The sequence below is a fragment of the Micromys minutus genome (genome assembly GCF_963924665.1).
Source record: "Micromys minutus genome assembly, chromosome: 23".
Lineage (NCBI taxonomy): Eukaryota > Metazoa > Chordata > Mammalia > Rodentia > Muridae > Micromys > Micromys minutus.
This window is the reverse complement of record NC_137958.1, coordinates 33,416,654-33,424,830: the sequence shown is the minus strand read 5'-3', so window position 1 is coordinate 33,424,830 and position 8,177 is coordinate 33,416,654.

Here is an 8,177-nt window from a genome sequence, read left to right as displayed (position 1 = left end):
ATAATATCAGTCTTTGGCTGTCAGGTCCAGAAGAGGAGAAGCTTTCTTGTGGAGGAAGAATATAGGGGTGCGTGGGGCTTACCTTACTTTGTTTAGGCAAAGTGGGCCAATTAGCTCTCAAGTGGCCTGTTTGTCCACAGTTGAGGCTGTTCCATGGGAGCAGATGAGGCATTGGGTCAGACTTGCTCTATTAATAGTGTTATCACAATCCAGGTAGAATCATTGTAATGTCCCATCATCTTCTTGGAGTCCTTGGTGGGAGGGGTTACCACTAAGAGCTGGAGTCTCTGTCACAGTGAGCTTAAACATCTTTTAAAAAAAAGATTTTAAAATGTATTTTATGTATAGGAGTGTACTGTCTTAATGCAAGCCATAAGAGGGAATCAGATTCTGTTACAGATGGTTGTGAGCTACCATGTGGTTGCTGGGTTTCCAGATAAAACTTGGGACCTCTGGAAGAACAGTCTGTGCTTTTAATCGCTGAGCCATCTCTCTGACCCACAAGCTTAAACATCTCAAATGCCATACTCAGCAGATCTCTGACAAATTGAAGGACCATTACCTACTAAGTATATCGGAGCTAAACAACTCTTGCTTAGTTTTTTTTTTTTCTTGCTTTGTTGTTGTTGTTGCAGTTGTTACTTGCTTTAGGCTATAACCTTGAAAATAAAGGCTAAATAAAGCCTTCTCCTGTAATTAGTCACATTAGTATGTGGGACAAGTGGAACCATGTTACCAGACCAAAAAAATCTAGGAAGGTTGAGCCGATTCAGAAACCTTGGTATTTCCTGTATCTGAGAACAGTAGGAGTTTCATCTACTTCCAACCGGGTTCCTGCCCTGGAGCATGTGATGACAACACCCCACAGGAGGATTGTGAGTACTAGTCATGTGACCACAACACCCCACAGGAGGATTGTGAGTACTAGTCATGTGACCACAACACCCCACAGCAGGATTGTGAGTACTAGTCATGTGACCACAACACCCCACAGGAGGATTGTGAGTACTAGTCATGTGACCACAACACCCCACAGGAGCATCGTGAGTACTAGTCATGTGACCACAACACCCCACAGGAGCATCGTGAGTACTAGTTAGGTAGGATGGAGTTCTCTGCCAATCATGCATCTAGATGGGCAGGCCCCAAGGGTTTAGCCAATAAACTTTCCTTCCCAGACATTGCTTCTGACAAAATGTATTCAATCTCTGGTTCACCATGAATAGGTCATATGAACCCATTTTCCATGATAAACAATGAATAAACAGATTGGACAAATAAGGACTGTCTCTCTCATCAAGAACCGCCATGGGGGGAAGCCTTTGTCATACAGAGTCGAATTGCCTAAGTCTCCTACCGAAGGAGTGGACCTCCAGACTCCATGTGGTTCCCAGTGACAACTTGATGCCTGAGAGTTTAGGAACCCCTGCCTATGCGCGCGCGCGCACACACACACACACACACACACACACACACACACACACACACACACGGTGAAGATGGAATGTAGCCAGAGCGGCCCCAGTGGCACGATGAAACATGGAAGGACATTAGTACTTAGCATAACTACAAACTACAAGCATAGTTCTGAACATATTAAAGCTTAACCATCTTTAACAGTCTATTATAACAGTAACCGTGTCTTAATTAAAGTGGTATAGCTGGGTATAGTGGCACACACCTTTGATCCCAGTGCTTGGGAGGTAGAAGCAGGAGGATCTCAGTCAGAGGGTAGCCTGGTCTACATAGTGAGTTCCAGGACAGCCAGGAGTACATCGTGAGAACCTGCTTTATAAAATCAAAAACAAAAACAATAATAATGAGGAAAAGAGGGCGAGAAAGAGGAAGAGGGGGAAGAGGAGGAAAAGGAGGAGAAGGAGCAGGAGGAAGAGGAGGAACAGGAGGAGGAGGAGAATAAGGAGGAGGAGGAGCAGGAGGAGAAAGAAGAGGATGAAGAGGAGGAGGAAGAAGAGGATGAAGAGGAGGAGGAGGAGAAGAACAGATATGATATGAGCACCCCAGCTTCTGTGCTATTGAACCAAGTAAGCTAACTTTAGGACATTTTTCATCACCCAGAGAAGAAAGTTTTTTCCTCTGCTCCCTGCCCAGATTTCAGCAATCATTAGTCCATTTTCTGTCTCTGTTACTGTGTCAACAGAGCTCACCTACACAGACCGACACAACCTGAGCCTCTTGTGTCTGACTCCTGCTTAGTATAATGTTTTCATTGTTCATATATACTGCGGTATGAATCCACACTCTGTTCATTTTTGTGGCGGAGTGACACCCCTTCATATGTATATACTATATTTTGTTTACGGCCTTCTTAGTGTCTGGATACTGGGCACTTTTCTTTTTTTTTTTTTTTTTTTTTTTTTGACTACCATTAATAGAATAGTCACAAGCACTCATGTACAAGTTTGTTTTTCTTTTATAGACGTGTGTTTTCGGTTCCCCCGGGTATAAATCTAAGGATGGAATTGCTGGGTCAGATGGCAACTCTGTTTAAACTTGAAGCAATTCCCTAATAAACGCCAGTCTTTGCGATCTACTGGACCATGACTTCCCCCTGGTGGTCAATCATTTTATCGCACAGTGGGTGGCAAGGCATTCTGACTTGAGGGAGGTAAAATTCGACAGGAAACACTTGTCTAATGGTTTTTAAAAGTAGAATATAAGAATTTGGTCTGTGTCATGTTTATAACTTATAATTTTGGGAAAATGAACTGTCAACCAAACTAGGGCAAATTCAGAGCTCCAGACGAGAAATCAACAATCTGCCTGAGGAAATGACACCAGACAGCCTGGCTTCAGTGGCTTCCATCCAGATAATTCTTGCAGTGAAAAGTGCATCAGTGGTAGAATTCTGTGGCACCACAGCTGTTGGCACAATGGCCACAGTTTTAAACTTAAAGAGCCTCCTTCTCTGAGGCCACTTTGAGTGACCAAGGCCAGGAATACAGATTTAGGCCACCCCCAAATTAATTGTTCCAACATGGAAGCAGTTTCACGAAAATGTATAGATTTGCAGAACAAAGTAAGTCATAGATCAAGGCACGTTCAAAATACATTTAGGGGTAGTGTAGAGAGGCAGTCACAGCAAGACTGGTGGTTGTTCTTTCTATAAGGCATCAGATGACATTCTTAGCTTTTGAGTTGGTGCAAGGGGGGACCTGCTAAGTTAATGGATTCTGAAGGTTTTCATCTGTTAGGCACAGGATGATATTTCTAACACAGAGGTGGGTAAGAAATGGCCATTAGGGAATGTGACTAAAACTAGACAAAGATAACTAAGTAGCCATTGTCAAGTTGACACAAAACCAGCCAGTACACCCTACAACCAACATAAAAAGAGCAAACCAGAAAGTTTGCACTAGTCTATGAACCCATGATCCGTGGATTAGAAAATACTGAACTGGATTCCCAACTTCTATTGGCCCCCCTAAAACAGGACTGCAAGATGTCCTTTGTAGGCTCTAATTTTGATATACTAATGTTCTGAAATATTGACAAATACATCAATATCACATACTAAATGTTTTTCTTTGACCTAAATGTTGTTTTCTTTTTCTTTTCCCTTTACTCACTCCTTCATCCCTTATTTTTAAATAAAAATGGGTCCATGTTCACTGTATACCTAGGCACCATTGGTGGAGAATTTGCCTGTGTCTAAATGTAACACCTTCCGGTGCCTATACATGTTTAGTTGCTCTCCAGTAACCCACACGATGGTCATCTCTCTGCTCATATCTTCAGCCTAGGATTTAAAAAGGCTTCTTTTTCAGCATTTGAAATTTGGGTTTGGAAAAACAGGGCATGTGTTTTTTAATTTTCTATTTGGCTTTTTTTGTCTCCTACCATTCCTGAGATGCAGAGATTGTTCCTGAACTAAAGGTTAGTACGTTAAAAACAGTAAAGAAAATTTGAGAAAAGAAATTCTCATGTCTAGGTACAGACTGCTTTTGTTAAATTATGAGCCCTGTGAGTTTAGACCAGTTATTACTATGTCTTTTGGTTTTATCTGCATCTTGTTTTTTTTTTTTTTTTTTGCATTAATAGAGAAATTATCACAGAAAGATCATTTCCCAGTTCATCAGTACATTCATTTAACTTAAAGAATTACCCGAGTTAATTTTTTTGGTTAACCCTTTTACATTTATTTTTATCTTTTATATGTATAAGTGTATATACATGTAAACCATGTGTGTGCAGGGCTCACAGCGACCAGGAGAGAGTACCCGATCTCCCGAAACTGGAGTCGCAAACGGTTTGGATGGTGAAAACCAAACTTGGATCTTCTGAATTTGGAAAACCAAACTTGGATCTTCTGAACTTGCTGGTAACCACTGAGACATCTCTCTAGCCACTCTTGCTTAATTGTTTGTGTCTGCTGACAAATCCTGAGCCAGATATTCTATTGAGAACTGCCGAGAGACTACTTTCTGCCATGTACCCAAGAGGCCCATGATAGCGTTTTCAATCGTGTACTTTTTATACTTGGTGTGAAGCCCAAGCCTCTGTCATCCTTACCATCCATGCAAGGTTCATCTGAGACAAACGTAAACTATTTCAGAGACAGGATATAATCATCCTTATATAGTGTATTAATCAGAGATTAAAACCATTGGCTTGACTTAAGGATCAAGCTTTGATGTCAAGTATGACGTTACAAACTAGGGAGATGTTCTTTACAATTGTTTGGTCTGCAGTGAGTTCCTCAGTTTCCAGTCCAATGAGAACGTTTTCTCAGAACCTACAATGATGGTACTGACCCGGATGTATTAAAGTGCTTTGTCCCTGAAAGCTTTCTCTTTTCTAGCATATTTAGTTGTTCACTTATTTTTATTTACTCTAAAATAGCATTTTTTAACGTGAGGCTCTTCTTTATTTACTTTATGTATATGAGTACACTGTAGCTCTTCAGACACACCAGAAGAGGGCATTAGATGCTTTTACAGATGGTTGTGAGCCACCATGTGGTTGCTGGAAATTGAACTCAGGACCTCTGGAAGAGCAGTTAGTGCTCTTAGCCACTGAGCCATCTCTCCAGCCCAATAGTAGCATTTTGAATCTGGCTTTCAATTCCTTCCCAACTCTTAATTTTTCAGGTGTTGACTGTTTTTACTCTTAAATAAGTTGAAGACTGCCAAAATATACCACTTTTAATCAATTGTTTTGTACCAGGGACTATGCATCTTACTAAATTCTTGCAACAATCTTAAAAGGTCATTATTAGCCTTCACTCCATAGAAGGCTCAAAGTTGCATGGTTTGCTCACAGCTTGGGAGAACTGGAATTTAATCTGAGATCTGTCTACAAAACTGTCTTAAACTTACTCTCCCATCCATCTTAAACATAATAGAGTGGCCTCAGCGAACAGCTTAGAAAGATTAATAAAAACTTTTTAAGCATTTACATTCTTCATAGATCATAGAAGTATAAATAAATAGCCTTCTCGTCTTGCTGAGTGAAATATCATGAATTCATGTAAAGGAACGTATTTCAAGGTATATGTAGAAGTTGAAAGAAACAAAGTTTGTATTTGTCTTTAATTTTAAATAAATCTATCAAATTACAAATGAATGTTATTTATTTTTTCTCAAAATAGAAGCAATAAGTAACAATTGTTATCTGGGTCTTTTCAGTTTGTCATAGGGAAAAAAAAGACATGCTTATTTATATCTTTAAATCAAGTAGATTATGCTTATGTAAAAGTTTTCATTTTAAGATTCTCAGCTAGAACCCATCTCTGGCTGTGAACTTTGAGCAAGGATGTGTTAATTTCATAAAATTACAAAGTAAGTGTGACAGAGTGCAGGAAGGAAAATGCCGTGATTCAGACAAGATCTCGAAACAAGAAAACAGTCAATTCTTTCTTGATAGCTCAATAAAAATAAGAAAATAAAATTGCTTATGGTCCTTTCTTAGCTTCCACAAGGAATTTAAATAAGGCTTCAGAAAAGGAGTCTCCTTAATAGGCTATTAAACCTCACTGGTCTCCTCTCCTAACCTCTGGCATTGTTCACTTGTGTTCTGATGAGTAAAAAGGCCTTTGTGTCTGGTTCTGAGTGAGAAGTTTCAGCAAAGCCTTTGCTATGTTTGGGTCAATCAGTAGATGCTGAGAAGCTGTTTTGAGACTGAATGAATCTTGAAGAAATGTTGTCTCTCTAGAGAATCTGTACTTGGTGCTACCTGGGAGCTCGCAGCTGTGCCAACCTTGGACCTAACTTGGTCCTAAGACACTCCTGGCAAGCATGGACTTCTTACTTTTGATCATGGCTAGCCTTGGTCAAAAGGGTCCAAGATTTGTGTGGGTCATTTTCTCTCACGGGCAGCAAGGGCAAGATAACATCGGTAGCTGTAACGTTTCCTAGCCCTAATTAATCTTGTATAATGTTTGAATATAGTAACTAGAGCAAGCTAGCTGGGTGTCTGTCTTTCCTGAGAAGGCTGTACCCCTCTGCTCCTTCAGAAAATGAAGGCTTAGCATCTCCGTGAACTTCTCTCTCTCTCTACTGGGGCAACCATATTTGACGTCAATCAATAAACATGCTACTGTACCAATATTATTGTAGTGCCAGGGAAATGTTAGTGATACATTCTCCCCCCCCCCCAAATAAAACAGACAAGATTCAATCTGATGAAACTCACAGCAGGGCCTTTATTCTATTGGAGCTAGCTTGAGCCTCCCCAGTGCATTACGGTCATGCAGGATGGTTTAGGCATTGGTGTATCCCCAAATGTCTACTGAGGCAAGGCTTTACAGTAAGCAGCAACAGTGTGTGTATGTGTGTGTGTGTGTGTGTGAGGTAACTGTGCAAGCATCTAATAGGAACGCTACTGAGACCTTTAACATGATTGGCTGGTGCTGGGAGTCTTGTCAGAAACTTAATTTCTGTTCTCCTCTGCATTGGTGGCTGTTAGGCAGGAGGTGGGCTTGTAAGCTAAGGGTGCAAATTTGATGAAGGAATAACCCGGAGACACTTGTTTTGTTGAGGGTGTGATCTGGAAACACTGGTCTTGTTGGGGATTAGCCTAGAGACTCGAGCTGTGCTCAGGTTTTGTTGTGGGCAACTTGGAAAGTAATGCTGGGTACCAGCCTGGTTAGTTTACCTGAATTCAAACTTAGGTCAAGTTCTCTAAAATGGAGTCTGAAGTTAAAAGATTTGGCATCTCATCATAAGGCTGGGGTATCAAGTGTAAGAGAATGCTCATTTTCCTGGGGAACTCTGATGATAAACTTTATCAGATGACATATTCCATTCACTTATTACAGGCCAGTTCAACATGAAGAAATTCATCAAGGATTCATGCGATAACTTTTTTTCCATTCTGAAGAGTTAAGGAGTACACCGATAGTGCACAAGGGAGGAGTAAAACAGAAGGGAAGGCAATAGCAGCTAACAGTGGCATCCCTAAGGGAATTGTCATCAATTTTTGTTGATTGCCCGATGACCGATCGATGACATGTGATGCTGGGATGAACCCGGGCCTCATCCATGCCAAGACAGTGCTCTGCCACTGAGCTACATCCTCAGCTCACGTTTTCTTAATAGCCAGTGATGAAGCCACTCCTAGTGAAAACTGAGCCCTGACACTCGGCTGTCTCTTATCCCAGAGCACCAAGCCCCTTCACAAAGGGCATTCACATCCCAGTCAGGTAGAAGAGGAGGAGGAGGAGGAGGGTGGACCTCGCAGGAGAAATGTTGGTAGGAAAGCTGACGACAGCTCTGGACAGTTGTTCCTCATAGACCCTGTCCCTCTCTTCACACGGCACAGTACTCTGGCAACCAGAAGAGCTTGTCACCTGAAAGCTTACATCTCTCCTTTCCATCAGCGCACAGCAGGATGCTGGGCTGTGTTTGGTGCTCATGGTAGACCCAGATGAAGTGCATCCAAAGGGTGCTTTGGGGATCATGCTGGGACTCCCAACTCAACTCCTCCTGCTTGTTTTCAGACTTGGCTGGGGATGTGGATCAGTGGTAAAGCAAATGCTTTGTATTTACAAGGTCCAGAATTATTCAAACACCCTGCTCTGCATCTGCTTACATACATATTCATTTCCATATTTATGTTAATGCATTTATTAATGAGTGTGCATCGATATAAACATATGTTAATATATGGCTGATGTAAATGTGCATTTTTCATTTTAGAGTTTGTAGTTTGGTGTTTAC